The sequence below is a fragment of the Amblyraja radiata genome, chromosome 21, assembly GCF_010909765.2.
Source record: "Amblyraja radiata isolate CabotCenter1 chromosome 21, sAmbRad1.1.pri, whole genome shotgun sequence".
Classification (NCBI taxonomy): Eukaryota; Metazoa; Chordata; class Chondrichthyes; order Rajiformes; family Rajidae; genus Amblyraja; species Amblyraja radiata.
Window position 1 is genome coordinate 36,897,769 of NC_045976.1, and position 15,546 is coordinate 36,913,314.

At 47.5% G+C, this 15,546-nt stretch overlaps 1 protein-coding gene across 7 annotated transcripts in view; it reads left to right on the plus strand.

Moving 5' to 3' along the window:
* The window catches only part of plxna4 (plexin A4), a 538,927-nt gene that overhangs the window by 238,060 nt on the left and 285,321 nt on the right, over window positions 1-15,546 (plus strand). The window lies entirely within an intron of this gene.

The window sequence follows — 15,546 nt, forward strand, 5'->3', positions numbered from 1 at the left end:
ACTGCTGTCTGGTAGACCATGCGTTTTGAGCTGGGCTTGGTCTTGATCTGCAGGCACCCTTTCCCTCAGTGCTGATGCATTGAAGGTGATGGTGAGTTTCATCATCAGTCAATGCCTTTGCTGAGAGGCACTATTGCCGTGAGAATCAGATTAACAGGCCATTTACTGCATATTGGGCTTGATCTTGATAAGCATGGATGAGCAGTCATGTCCGTCTATCCAGCTGCACTTGCTGCTTTGAGCAGAAAGCCTCTATTTGCATAGGACCTTGAGAAGAGTGAACAATCCCAAAGAGCATCACAGGAACCACATAAAGCGATATTAAAAGTCAGCTGATTTATATTTAGTTTAGTTTAGACATACAGTGTGAAAGCAGGCTCTTCGGCCCACTCACTCCATGCTGACCCTTGATCACCTGCACAATATTTCCATGTTTAACCTCTTTTGCATCCTACGCGCTAGGGGCAATTTACAAGTTCACAAGTTGTAGGAGTAGAATTAGGCCATTCGGCCCATCGAGTCTACTCCGGCATTCAATCATGGCTGATCTCTGCCTCCTAATCCCATTTTCCTGCCTTCTCCCCATAACCCTTGACACCCGTTCTAATCAAGAATTTGTCTACCTCTGCCTTAAAAATATCCACCTACTTGGCCTCCACAGCCCTCAATGGCAATGAGTTCCACAGATTAACTACCCTCTGACTAAAGAAGTTCCTCCTCACCTTTCCAAAAGAGCGCCCTTTAATTCTGAAGATATGACCTTTGGTCCCAGACTCTCCACACCAGTGGAGACATCCTCTCCATATCCACTCTATCCAAGCCTTTCATTATTCTGCAACTTACAATGAGGTCCCCCATCAACCTTCTGAACTCCAGCGAGTACAGTCCCAGTGCTGTCAAACGCTCATCATCTGCTAGCCCGCTCATTCCTGGCATCACTGAAGCCAATTAATCTGCAAACCCACATGTCTTTGGGATGTGGGAGGAAACCGGAGCACCCGAACCAAGGCCACCTGGTCACAGGGAGAACGTACAAACTCCACACAGGCAGCACACTTAAGTCAGTAACCCGACCAAACCCGGGTCTCTGGCACTGTGCTACCTCTGCACCACTGTGCCGCCTGTTATGGAACATCTTTAAGACAGGGACGTCTCGGGATGCAACAGGGTTTGGATCAAAGATCCTATAGCGGTGCAAGATGGACCACTCCTGCTAAATGCAATGGGCTGACGTGTAGTACGCAACGGAGCGGAACGTGGACCTTTTTTTCGTCCATTTCTGCAACCGGATCCAGCCCGGCCCGACCCGACCCGCAGTGTAATCAACGTTGCGGGGGGAACAGTTTGTGTTAATAAATTAAAATTCTGAAAATGAGGAGAAGATTTTTACCAGAGAACTTTTATTTTTACGAGGATGTTTCCGTAACCGGCTTCCGTCTCCGCACTATTATCCTACGGGATGTTTGGTGCGGAGACGGAAACCGGTTACGGAAATGGGGCCTTAAATTACCCATGAATCTGCCCATGACCGTACTACGTCTTTTTCGTCGAATGGACCATCTTGCTCGCTGTAGGATCTTTGGTCGCATCTGAAGTCCCAGCCACCAGTGCCTCATGCTAATTATAAAACAAAGTGGTAATTAGGAACTCTCTCCGGTTGTAAATAATACAGGAGGAAAGTGGTTGTGTTACTAGACTCTGCTACAAAGGCCAGCATTACTGAACCAGTGAATCGATTTGAAACTCCACCATGGCTGCTGGGGAATTTAAGTTCAAGTAACTAAATATGTTTGAAATTAAAGGCTAGCCTTTGCAATGGTGACCATGATGTTATCAGATTGGCATATTGATTGATTGAAAAATACAACATGGAAACAGGTCCTTCATCCCACTGAGTCCACGTTGACCACCGATCAACTGACTAGTTGGATTGGGTGATCAAAGATTGGTGTGGACTCGTTTGGCCAAATGGTATGTATTCATACTGTATCTCTAAACTAAACTAAACCCATTCTCATTAGTTCTATGTTATCCTACTTTCGATTACACTCCCAACACACTAGCAAGTCAAGTCAAGTCAAGTCAAGTCAAGTCAAGTTTATTTGTCACATACACATACGAGATGTGCAGTGAAATGAAAGTGGCAATGCTCGCGGACTTTTGTGCAAAAAGACAAACAACCAAACAACCAAACAAACTATAAACACAATCATACCACACATATACCTTTACCTAATAAATAATGGAAGGAAAAACGTTCAGTAGAGTTAGTCCCTGGTGAGATAGGCGTTTACAGTCCGAATGGCCTCTGGGAAGAAACTCCTTCTCAACCTCTCTGTTCTCACCGCATGGCAACGGAAGCGTTTGCCTGACCGTAGCAGCTGGAACAGTCCGTTGCAGGGGTGGAAGGGGTCTCTCATGATATTGTTGGCTCTGGAGTTGCACCTCCTGATGTATAGTTCCTGCAGGGGGGCAAGTGAAGTTCCCATAGTGCGTTCGGCCGAACGCACTACTCTCTGCAGAGCCTTCTTGTCCTTGGCAGAGCAATTCCCAAACCAGATGGTAATGTTCCCGGACAAGATGCTTTCCACCGCCGCTGCGCAGAAGCACTGGAGGATCCTCGGAGACACTCTGAATTTCCTCAATTGCCTGAGGTGGTAAAGGCGCTGCCTTGCCTAACTCACGAGTGCTGAGGCGTGTGATGCCCTAGCAATTTACAGAGGCCAATTAATCTACAAATGTACATGTCTTTGGGATGTGGGAGGAAATTGGAGCACCCAGATTCAGCCCACACAGTCACAGGGAGAAGGTGCAAACTCCACAAAGACAGCACCCGAGATCGGGATTGAACCCGTGCCTCTGCCGCTGTGAGGCAGCAGCTGCGCCACTCTGCCGCCCTTGTGGTTGAATGATGTACTGCCAGGGAGGACATGGGCCAGCCTTACCATGCCTGGGTAACGATGAAGCCTGACTCTTGGCAATGGTCGATAGCTAGTGCTTCGCCAGTATCTTTCCCACACGGAACGAGAAAAATAAGCTCACTATTTTGTTTGTGAAATGCCACAGAAACACACAGGCAGTGTACATTCAAAATAGACCCAGGCTGACTGTTAAATGTCACTCAGCTGGCAGGTTGTTCACATGACACATTCATGGTTGCTAAAGGGTTTTTCTGTTTCCGAGATTCCCTGAGATGATGTCTATGGACCCCTCCTTTGCCCAATAAGTCATGGTTCCTGCAGACAGGATTTACTCTCTTCTCACTCTATTAAACACACACGGCTTTTTCACTATGTTCTGCTAAGCTGCATTAAAAAATGGCAACTAAAAAGGAAGGATATGTGAAGTGTGACACATGCATTAAGTTCCTTTGTTGCCTTCAGAGGATAAACGGGTGAGATACAGTGAACAGGCAGGCAGCAGCAGCAGCTAGCGTAGACAGACTTTAACATGTATTATATAGCGCCTTTAATGGAGCAGCAAGTCCCAAGGTGCCGAACAGGAGCCTGAGCAAACAGCAATTATATAAAGTTATATAATGCGCATAAATAACTGCACTTTTTTAAATTAATTGTATTTTAACTTGTATTTTAACTTGTATTTTAACGTATTTTAACTTGTATTTTAACGTGTTAAGTATGGAAGCTATTTGAGGAAATGTGTGGTGTTATGTCTGTCTTGAAGCTGTCGTGGCACTGTAATTTCCTGTAAAGGATTATTAAAGGTATAATCAATCAATCAATAATCAATCAATCAATCAATCAATCAATCAATCAATCAATCAATCAATCAAGCAATCAATCAATCAATCAATCAATCAATCAATCAATCAATCAATCAATCAATCAATCAATCAATTGACACTGAGTCACCAAAGGGGATATCGGGAGAGGAGGAGTTCGATCCTGACTACGGGTGCTGTCTGTACGGAGTTTGCATGGGTTCTCGCTGTGACCGCATGGGTTTTCTCTGGGTGCTTCGGTTTCATAGAAACATAGAAACTAGGTGCAGGAGTAGGCCATTCGGCCCTTCGAGCCTGCACTGCAATTCAATATAATATGATCATGGCTGATCATCCAACTCAGTATCCTGTACCTTCCTTCTCTCCATACCCCCTGATCCCTTTAGCCACAAGGGCCACATCAAACTCCCTCTTAAATATAGCCAATGAACTGGCCTCAACTACCTTCTGTGGCAGAGATTTCCAGAGATTCACCACTCTCTGTGTGAAAAATGTTTTTCTCCCACATCCCAAAGACGTAGGGGTTTGTAGGCTAGTTGGTTGCTGTAAATTGTCCCCAGGGTGCAAGGAGTGGATGAGAAAATGAGATTAATATTCCACAGGTTTGTAGTTTAATTGTCTTGGGTAAAATTGTCCCGAGAGTTTTAAATGAGTTCCTATATATTAGGAAGGTATAGAATGGGGCGAGATAACCAAGAGAACTTTGCGTCTGATGAAGGGTCTCGACCCGAAACATCACCCATTCCTTCTCTCCAAAGACGTTGCCTGTCCCGCTGAGTTACTCCAGCATTTTGTGTCTGTCTTCATAGCTTTGGGGTACTCAAGTCCAGGGGCGTTACAGGCATAGATGGAGCTTCCACATCAGATGAAGTGGGAATATAGGTAAATGATTTACCTGAGAAGTAGTGACTGTAGGATAAGGATCAAGGCTGAAGGGGAATGAGGTTTGAAGTGTGACACAAAGTCCCTTTCTTGCTTCAGTGAATACAAAGATGAGATAGAAGGAATTGCGAGGAAAGCAACTCGTAGTTATGTTGAAGGCGCCTTGGCCTGAACTAGTAACTGTTTCACCCTCCATTGGAGCTGCCTGACCTCTAGTTTGTTTAAGCCTCCTCTAAAAGTGGGAGCATCATTTGGAACAGAATCTGATTGCTTGGAAAATGGCAAATGGACGAATTCACCAAATTCCCCAGTGTACGGATTGATGGAGTTTTGCTGCAGACTAAGAGCTGCTTTTACGTTTCATGTTGATCGTGGGACCAGGGTGGACAATTGGACAGAGGTTATCCCTGGGTTCACGGAAGGGTGGAATGGACACGAGGTTGAACGGCCTCCTGAGGGTCATCGTTCTCGAATGATAGCGGACAGAAATACTAATGAGTTGTTTACGAGGGGTTGTCGAGGGGGGTTGGTGCCGGCCAAGACACACTTAGCAAGAGCATCTGCTTATTGCAGGGTGGGTTGGTGCTGTGTTAGACTGAAATGAATACAGATAAAGAGGCCGAATACTGATGCATCAACAGCTGGGCATGATCTCCCTTGTTGACCGACCTTTCTGCGTGCCTTCACAGCAACGCTTTAATACTCGGTTTCACCGGGAGAGAATATTGCTTTCTGCTGGAGGGAATTATTGGGTTGTAATCCCGGCACTGACATTCTGCTCGTTTGATTTAATGAAACTCTGCTCTGTCTGGGGATTATAGGCCAGTCCACACACACTATGTTCCTGCAACACGCCTCCCGTCCTGCAGCACTGGACTCGTGCGCCTGCGCGTTCTTGTTCAAAACTGGTTCGTTTTGTTTTAGTTTAGAGATACAGCGCGGAAACAGGCCCTTCGGCCCACCGGGTCCGTGCCGACCAGCGATCCCCGCACACTAACGCTATCCTACACACACTGGGGACACGTTTGCACTTATACCAAGCCAATTAACCTACAAACTTGTACGTCTCTGGAGCGTGGGAGGAGAGTGAAGATCTCGGAGAAAACCCACGCAGGTCATGGGGAGAAAGTACAAACTCCGTACAGACAGCACCCGTAGTCGGGATCGAACTCGGGTCTCCGGCGCTGCAACTCAACCGCCGCGCTGCCCTGTGCGTAATTTATATTCCTGACAAGAACAACACACACACACGTGCGCAGTGTGAAGAGCGGAAGGGTTTTGGATCCTCTCCCAGTTCAGACGGCTACAGCAGATGCCGCTCACAATCTCAGAGCGACTGGTCAAGTGAGAGTGCCTCGCACAAAGCACTCAGTCCCCTGTGGCCCTTCCCCTGAATCTTTCCCTGTTGAGTTTTAGCCCTCATTCTCCCAGGGGTGATATTCTTGCCCCTGAGTCCGGTCATAGATCTAAACTTCACTATAGAGTGGGATGCCACAGAGTTCAACAGCGGAGGGGAGTCGGAGGGTTGTTGGTCAGATAAGATCAAAAGATTATAAATTCTCGGATCGGAATTACCCCTTTCAGCTCATCAAGTCTACTCTGCCCTTCAATCATGGCTGATCTATCTTCCCCTCTCAACCCCATTCTCCTGCCTTCTCCCCATAACCTCACGATGCTTCGCGGGAACGTAATTTGTTGCCGTTAACAGATTGGCGTGCGGGAGGGTTAATGTTTGCGGTCTGTGGTGTGGCAGGAAGAGGGAGTGGTCAACTCCTACCTATTCAATCCCAGCGACATGGAACGGCAGAATCCTTACAGCTTTCAACGTTACTGGAACGTCAAAAGCGAAGATAAGAAAAGCAGGAGTTAAAATTGAAATCCACTCTCCGACCTCTCACTTATATTTTGATCCCAGTAAAAAAAAAAATCATCTGTCCTACAAGTATTGTGACAACTCCGTGAATAAAGAACACATTTAAGATTGGGAGCTGGGGTGTATGTATTATGAAAGAGTAGAGAGGGTCTCATTTACACGCTCTCAGATGTGCCTGGGTTTCTAATTAACTTGGGTTGCTTTGAATGCTGATTGATAAACAGGGCTTGTCTCCTGCAGTACATAATGGGTCTGTGGGGATTTCTTGCGGGCTGGAACAATCTTGGCCTGGTCCAGTCTCTGTCCTTGTGCATGCGTTCTCTGCCAGTGCAGGCCTCCTTTTGATTCACAGCAGCGCGCCTCATACCATTCTCTTGCCCAATGACACTGGCAGAGCAGGACACAAACATTTAGCGCTGACTGCTCGCTCAGCTGAGCCTGCGGCAATTTATGGAAGGATTCAAAGAGGAAGTCACAGGGGAGGTTCCCCTGCCAAAGCACACCAGCTAACTCTGAAGCACGAAGTCTGACGGTCAGGCCAAGTTTACCCACGTTGGCTGCCGCCTAGTTTAGCATTCAAAACCTTCCAACTTGGGAGAGGAAATTGATGGGTGCTGGAAGGAGAAGGAAGTGTGGCACAAAAAGCTGGAGTAACTCAGCGGGGCAGGCAGCATCGCTGGAGAGAAGGAATGGGCAACGTTTCACAAGTTCGCTAATCCACAAGCTGTAGGAGTAGAATTAGGCCATTCGGCCCATCGAGTCCACCCTGCCATTCAATCCTGGCTGATCTCTGCCTCAATAGACAATAGTTGCAGGAGTAGGCCCTTCGGCCCTTCGAACCAGCACCGTCATTCAATGTGATCATGGCTGATCATCCCCAATCAGTACCCCGTTCCTGCCTTCTCCCCATATCCCCTGACTCCGCTATCTTTAAGAGCCCTATCTAGCTCTCTCTTGAAAGTATCCAGAGAACCGGCCTGCACCGCCCTCTGGCACAGAGAATTCCACAGAATTCGGCCTCCTAATCCCATTTTCCTGCCTTCTCCCCATAACCTTTGACACCCGCTCTAATCGAGACTTTTGGGTCGAGACCCTTCTTCAGACCTGACTCAACAGTGCCAATAATAATGCAAAGGCTCCTTTCAATCCAAAGTCCATCAAAACCAGGGAGGATTAAGGAACTGCAGCTGCTGAGTTTACAAAAAAAAGAGATCCAGCATTTTGTGCCTATTTTCAGTTTAAACCAGCATCTGCAGTTCCTTCCTACTCAGAAGGAAATATGAGATGGGTATGTGTGTGTAAGTGTATGATCTGAGCAGTTGATTGGGATTTCAACCCAGAAAGAAAAAAATGTGCCCACCCACGCCTTTCCTTTCTGGAGATAGACACAAAAAGCTGGAGTAACTCAGCGGGTCAGGCAGCATCTCTGGAGATCAGGAATAGGTGACATCTCGGGTCGAGACCCTTCCTCAGACCTCGGGTCCCAACCAAAAATGGTCAGCTATACCTTTTTCAACAGAGATGCCGCCCGACCCGCAGTTACTCCAGCACTGTGTGTCTTTTTTGTAAACCAGCACCTGCAGTTCCTTGGTCCCCATTGCTTTTGGTGGATTTTGGATCGGAAGGATCCTTTCCTTTGCCATTATTATTGTTATTGTTGAGTCAGGCTGACTCATCATTAACTTTGCTGAGTGATGCAGATGTCCAGAGTCTTGCAACACAGACAGAGAGCGTTCAGCCCTCTCACTGTTCCTGTTGTCTCTTTGTCCAATTCATTCTACTTCCTTATGCCCCTGTCCCACTTAGGAAACCCGAACGGTAACCTCTGGAGACTTTGCGCCCCACCCAAGGTTTCCGTGCGGTTCCCGGAGGTTTTTGTCAGTCTCCCTAATGGTCGAAAGTGGTTTCCGCTTCTTCCATGTTCCGGCGATTATTTCAAAAAATTAAAAACCGGCCGCGACTAAAAATAGGTTGCCGTTTTAAAAATCGGCAATTTTTTAGTCGAAGCCGGTTGCGATGCTAGTTGAAGGTGGTTGCTGGAGGTTGCAGGTAGTGGAAGGTCTTACCTGCAACCTCCGGCAACCACCTTCAACTAGCATCGCAACCGGCTTCGGCCTCCGGGGCCTCCGGGGACTTCCGGGAACCGCACGGAAACCTTGGTGGGGCGCAAAGTCTCCGGAGGTTTCCTAAGTGGGACAGGTTTCCTAAGTGGGACAGGGGCCCACTCTTTCCTCACAGGCTAAGCAACACTTCCCGTGCAAACATTTATCCTACCCCTTTTTAGAATGTCCTGTTGAATCTGCCCCCACCGGCCTTGAGGGAATCGGGCAGTGGTTTCAGTTTAGTTTAGTTTAGAGATACAACGTGGAAACAGACCGTTCGGACCACCGAGTCTACGATCGCCAACCGGCGATCCATGTACACTAGCAACACCCTACACACTAGGATCAGTTTACAATTTTTACAGAAGGCAATTCACCTACAGACCTGCACGTCTTTGGAGTGTGGGAGGAAACCGGAGCACCCGGGGAAAACCCACAAGGTCAGGGGGAGAACGGACAATCTCCGTACAGACAGCACCCGTAGTCAGGATCGAACCTGAGCCTTTGGCGCTGTAAGGAAGCAACTCTACTGCCGTGCCACTGATATCTTTATTCATTTTATGGTTTGTGAAGGTGCCTTTCATTATTGATTCCGTCATGTCCCTAAGAAGTAGATGGTGTATGTCATCTTGAACCACTACAACACACTTGATAAACATGACCCCCCACTGTGCTTTGGAAGCTGCACTTTAGTTTAGAGATCCAGCGCGGAAACAGGCCCTTTGACCCACCGAGTCTGCACCGACCAGCGATCCCCGCACACGAACACAAGGCTACACACACTAGGGACAATTTGCACTTATACCAAGCCAAACCTGTACATCTTTGGGGTGTGGGAGGAAACCGAAGATCTCAGACAAAACCCACAGTGAGTCTGTACAAACTATGTACAGACAGCACCAGTAGTCGGGATCGAACTCCGGTCTCTGGCGTTGCAAGCGCTGTAAGACAGTAACTCTACCACTGCGCCACCATGCCGCCCTTTCTAACTCAAGCAAGACAGTGACCAACTGATACAATACAATACAATACAATACAATACAATTTATTTGTCATTTGGACCCCGTTGAGGTCCAAACGAAATGTCGTTTCTGCAGCCATACATTACAAAACGAAAAAGACCCGAGACACAACACAATTTACACAAACATCCATCACAGCGCTGTGATGGAAGGCAAAACAACTTATCTCTCCACTGCACTCTCCCCCCCCGATGTCAGAGTCAAAGTCAAAGCCCCCGGCGGGCGATGGCGATTGTCCCGCGGCCATTAAAGCCACGCCGGGTGATGCAAGGTCGCGCACCGGGTCTTGGTGTTAGAGCCCCGGCGTGAGCTCGCAGAGTCCCGCGGCCATTCCAAGCCGCGCGGGGCGATGGTAAGTACCCGCTCCAGGTGCTCTTCAACCCCGCAACTCGGGCGGGAGAAGTCGCCACTGCGGAAGCCCCGAAAAGCGGTCTCCCACCAGGGACCCGCGGGCTCCCGGTGTTGCCGTCCGCCAGACCCACGGTTGTAGCCTCCGAATCTCCGGGGGTCGGGTCACACCACAGCTCCACCACAGCTCCACCCGCTCCGGACATCGGCCAGCCCCGTGACGGTGAGTAGTCCGCAGCTCCGCAACTGGAGCCCCAGGTCGTTCCTGCTGGAGGCCGCTCCACGTTGCCCATCCCCAACGACAACGGAGACCCGACAAAGAAAAGGTCGGGTCTCCCGTGCAGGGGAAAGATTTTAAAGTTCCCCACCCCCCCACACACATACCCCGACAAAAAAAATAAAATAAAAACTACATAGAAACGAGACAAAAAATAATAAAAAGACAGACGGACTGCAGAGGCCGCTGCTGACGAGTGTCGTGCCGCCCACCGATCCATCTAAGACAGGAAGATTAGCAGTCTGGAGAGGCTTCTTCATATTCTAAACCCTGCAACAATGAAGGGTTGGGTATATATTTACAAGTCAGGATAGCGTGTGACTTGGAGGGGAGCCTGTAGATGGAAGTGTTCCCATTTGCCTGCAGCCCTTGTCATTGTGATGGTACAAGCTGTGAATTTGGGAGCTGTTCAGTAAGCCGTGGTGAGTTGGTTCCATGCATTTGTCACTATTCCTCAGTGCAGCCACAATGCGCCTGTGCTGCGATGGGTGGCTTGATCGTGGATGTCAGTGATGTTAGAGCTCCATGCATCTGGGCAGGTGGAGGTGGATTCCATCACACTGGTGATGTGGCTTGTAGAAGAGGCAAAGGCCGTGGGAGTTATTCAGGTTGATTAGATACTTGTCACTTCGATGGTCACTGCCTGGTACTTGTGTGGAGTGAATATTACTTTCAGATTAAATCAGATTGCTGTGTAACTCTGTATGTTTGCTGTATGTTTCCCAAGTTACAACAGTGGCTGCTTTTCTAAAGGACTTCATCGGCTAGAAAACAATGCGGGCCTTGGCTTATGTAAGGCTCAATATAGATGGGTATTTGTTTTTAGTCAAGAATTGGAAATTGGAAATGGAGATCTTTTCTCATCAGTTTGGCGTTTTGTTTTGCAAGTTCGTCAGGGCAAGGCTGTGTTTCTGGGCAGTATCCATTGAGCATGGACAGAACAGTTGAAATCCCATCTCTTCCATTTAATTGAATCCGACTGCGCAGTGACAAGCTAAATATGTGTGATATCCAGTGATGGAAAGCTCAGCAACGCCTCGGTTGATTAAGAGGGATAACTTGCATTGGGGTCAAGGTACACACTTTACATCACATGCCAGCAGAACCTGGCTTGTGTTCCCTCAAGTGGAGAAGATTAAGAGCTGGAATAATTGACGTGTTTAATAAGTGGAAAGAAACTATTTATTCTGGTGGAATGACAGTTAAAATACAACTGGAAAACTCTGAGTGTGTCTCTGTTGTAAAGATGGTGAAGCTGGGAATTGTTTTCAAACTGAGATTGACAGCTTGTGGAACCACCGTGACTGAGTGAAGTCCGGATCTAATTGAATCACAGCCACACAAAAAAGATCTACTGGATCTTCTGACCCTCTCACCTCCCCATACCGCTCAGCTTTGCTCAAACATGCCTCTATCCAGCAGGTGAGGTGTGCGTAAAGACCGCACCAGATGCACAAAATGTCACGGCTACCAAAAATCTGAAGCAATAGACAATAGACAATAGGTGCAGGAAGGGCATTAGGCCCTTCGAGCCAGCACCGCCATTCAATGTGATCATGGCTGATCATCCCCAATCAGTACCCCGTTCCTGCCTTCTCCCCATATCCCCTGACTCCACTATCTTTAAGAGCCCTATCTAGCTCTCTCTTGAAAGCATCCAGAGAACCTGCCTCCTGAGGCAGAGAATTCCACAGACTGGCAAAGTCAGAAAATGCTGGAAGCACACAGCAGGTCAGGCAGCATCAGTGGGGAGAGAAAGAAAGTCACGTTTCAGGTCAAGGACACTGGATCAGAACTGGAAACATGAGAAAACAAGTATGGTCTAAGTCAGGGATAGACACAAACTTCTGGAGTAACTCAGAGGGCCAACAGCACCCCTGGAGAGAAGGAACGGGTCGTCACCCGAAACGTCACCCATTCCTTCTCTCCAGGGATGCTGCCTGTCCCACTAAGTTACTCCAGCATTTTGTGTCTTTCTTTGATTTAAATCAGCATCTGCAGTTCTTTCCGACACATGTTTTAAGTCAGATTGATTGGTTAATAAAGTGAGGCATAAAAATATCCAATGACTTGCCCTCCACATCCATCTGTGGAAATTAATTCCTTAAAGTCCTGTCCCACGGTACGAGTTCATTTCAAGAGCTCTCCCGAGTTTGCCCTGATTCGAACTCGGAGATTTACGGTAATGGCCACTCGTCGGTACACGGGGCTCTCGTGGACATTTTTCAACGTGTTGAAAAATCTTCACGAGTCTTCCCGTGCTTACCTGCCGTTAGCGAGTCTTCCCAAGTACCAGCCGTTAACGGTACGAGCCGCTAAGAGACGTCCCCGAGCTCCGACGTACCCGCTACGTTCATTCTCCGTGCTTACCACGAGTTTGATTTTTTTTAAACTCGGGATAGCTCTTGGAATGAACTCGTACCGTGGGACAGGGCTATAAGACTCACCTCCCTTTGGCTAAAGAAATTCCCCCTCATCACTACTTTGAAGGTGCCTTCTTTTATTTTGAGGCTGTGCCCTCTGGTTCTAGACTCTCCCATTAATGGGAACATCCTTATCGTGTCCACGCTATCTCTGCCTTTCATTATCCACTTTCTCTAGAGATGCTTCCTGACTGGCTGAGTTACTCCACACTTTGTGTCTTTTTCTTAAGGCAGAAATAAGCCTGAGCTTGAGATGTTAGTTGAAACAAAACTCGTAGCGAAATGCCAAGCTTGAACTTGGATTGAAGCCTCCAGAGCAGGTTGTGAATCCTCTGTCCTTCTGATCAGAGTGCTCCTCTCTCAGTGTGATATCAGGAGCCGCATTTGGTCGTAAATCTAGAACTTTTCTGGAGCCACCAAAATGGAAGTCATTCACTAGCACTGTGGCAGGTGTAGTCCCCGAATGCAGCGAGTTTGAATGGGAAGATTGTGTTCCATTGGGACTTTACATAAAGAATGTGCATGGAACGTGAGTTAGTCCATTGGGATTCCATCTAATGGGATTGAATGGGGAACTGTGGTCCATTGAGACTCTTTATAATGGGCTTAAGTAGGAAGTGTGTTCGCAAGGATAATATTTTGTTATGGAAGTGAAAAGAGAATGGTTTGGCCAATTGTGATTTGTAACAAATCGATTGGCGTTGGTTCTTCTGAACTTTGTTGAAGGCTCTTTGAAGAGTTTTTTTCTTTTTCAATGATGTGAATCTGGGGTAGAATTGGTATTCACCATCAATAAGATCACGAGAATAATTAGGGCGGCACAGCGGTAGAGTTGCTGCGTTACAGCGCCAGAGAGCCAGGATCGACGCCGACAACGGGTGCTGTCCGTATGGAGTTTCTACATTCTCCCTGTGACTGCGTGGGTTTCCTCTGGGTGCACTGGGTTCCTCCCTCATTCCCAAGACATGCGTGTTTGTTGGTTAATTATCCACTGTAAATTGTCCCTAGTGTGTAGATTGCCGAACTGGGATAACATAGAACTAGTGTAGTCTGATCATTGTATCTCTAAACGAAACCAAACATAAACAAGGAAAGATGTTGTATTTTCTTTAACCACCTTGAGAAGTCTGAAAGCACTTTACGATCAATGAAATGTTTGCAAAATGTCACGGTTGCTTTGAGGGCAGTGGCAAGCATGCAAGCCTTCAGTCATATTTATTAGACAATGTGCAGGGCAAGATCCCACATATTGATTGCCAGTCTGTCACATGTAAAATGAAGACCCAAAGTGGTGGAGTATCTCAGCAGGTCAGGTAGCACCACTGGAAGACATGGTAGGTGACGTTTCAGGTCGAGACCTTTCTTCAGGCTAATTGTCGTGGAGGGGAGAAAACTGAGGAAAGAGTTAGGGGGCGGGACAAAGGTAGGCAAGTGATAGGTGGATACAGGTGAGGGGAGATTTTCTCTGCAGATGGACGGACAAAGGCCAGCGATGAGAAGAAGGGGGACGAGGAGCAGATGAAGGGGTATAGGTGCAAGGAGGGCGGGGGCAGGATAGTGGGAGAAAGGGGTGCGCATCCTGGTGAGACAGAGAATATAGGGGGAGAAAGTAAAGATGGGGGTGAACGGGCGGTTAAGCTTTTTCTTTCCCCTAGTACAATTAGTTTGAACTAGGGTCCCGCCAAGAAACGTCCCCTGTCCACGTCTTCCAGAGATGCTGCCTGACCCGCTGAGTTACTCCAGCACTTTGTGTCAATCTCCGGTATAAACCAGCACCTGCAGCTCCTTCCTACACACTTTGGGTGAAAAAATTAGAGGAAAGTGAAAACTAGTTCTCGGGGAGGAATTGATATTTCACAGCGACGTATGTGTTTACAATCCACTGAGTTCTCAGTCAATCAACTGCAACTCCTGGCCACGCAGGCTGCATCAAATGACAATTGGAAGATTGCGATCACAGCAGGGTGCACGGCAGTAAATTAAAAACATGCCAAGTGCTATTGGTAACTGATTCATTTTAATTCTCACCTCTCAGTAGGGGATCAATCGCAGAGCTAGGGAAGAGTGGCGCCGAACACCGCAATATCCTGTTTCAATAATTACCTGGTGTTTGGTTAAACATGTTGGGTTTGTGAGACATTTCATTAATGTGCCCCCGTTGGTACCAAACCCCCGCTATTAATAAGAACAATATCCTTGCAAATGTAATCATCATAATCACAAATGAAGTCATAAACATAACTCGATTAGTAAATGGTTATGGGGAGAAGGCAGGAGAATGGAGTTGAAAGGGAAAGATAGATCAGCCATGATTGGGTGGTGGAGTAGACTCGATGGGCCGAATGGCCTAATTCTGCTCCTCGAACTGATTAATTTATGAACATGACTCAAATAAGTGGCTTCCATTAGATACATGGGGTGATGGGACCCTTGGTGTGGGTGAGATCGCCTGGTTTATTCCTGATCCAAAATCACAATTCTTCTGATTCTGGAGATCTGAAGCAAAAATAGAAAATTCAAAGGAAAAAGATTGCTCAGCCGATCTGGCAGCGTCTGTGGAGAGATAAACCGAGCTGAAAATGAATCGGTGACGTTTCTGGGTCGTGACTCTTGTTCAGACGGAGAGTCAGGGGAGAGGGAAACTAGAGATATGAAAAGATACATGGAATATATGAATGAAAGGTATGAAATGGTACATAACAAATCAGAGCGGGCACCAGTGACCAAGGAAAGGTGGAGTCCACAATGGTCCATTGTTGGCTGTGGAAGAGGTGATAACAAACAGTGAAACTCGCAAGATGACTATGGTGGGGGGGGGGGGGGGGGGGCTCCAGTCAAATACCTTGCAAGAGACTTGGCGGCAATTCACAGCCTGAA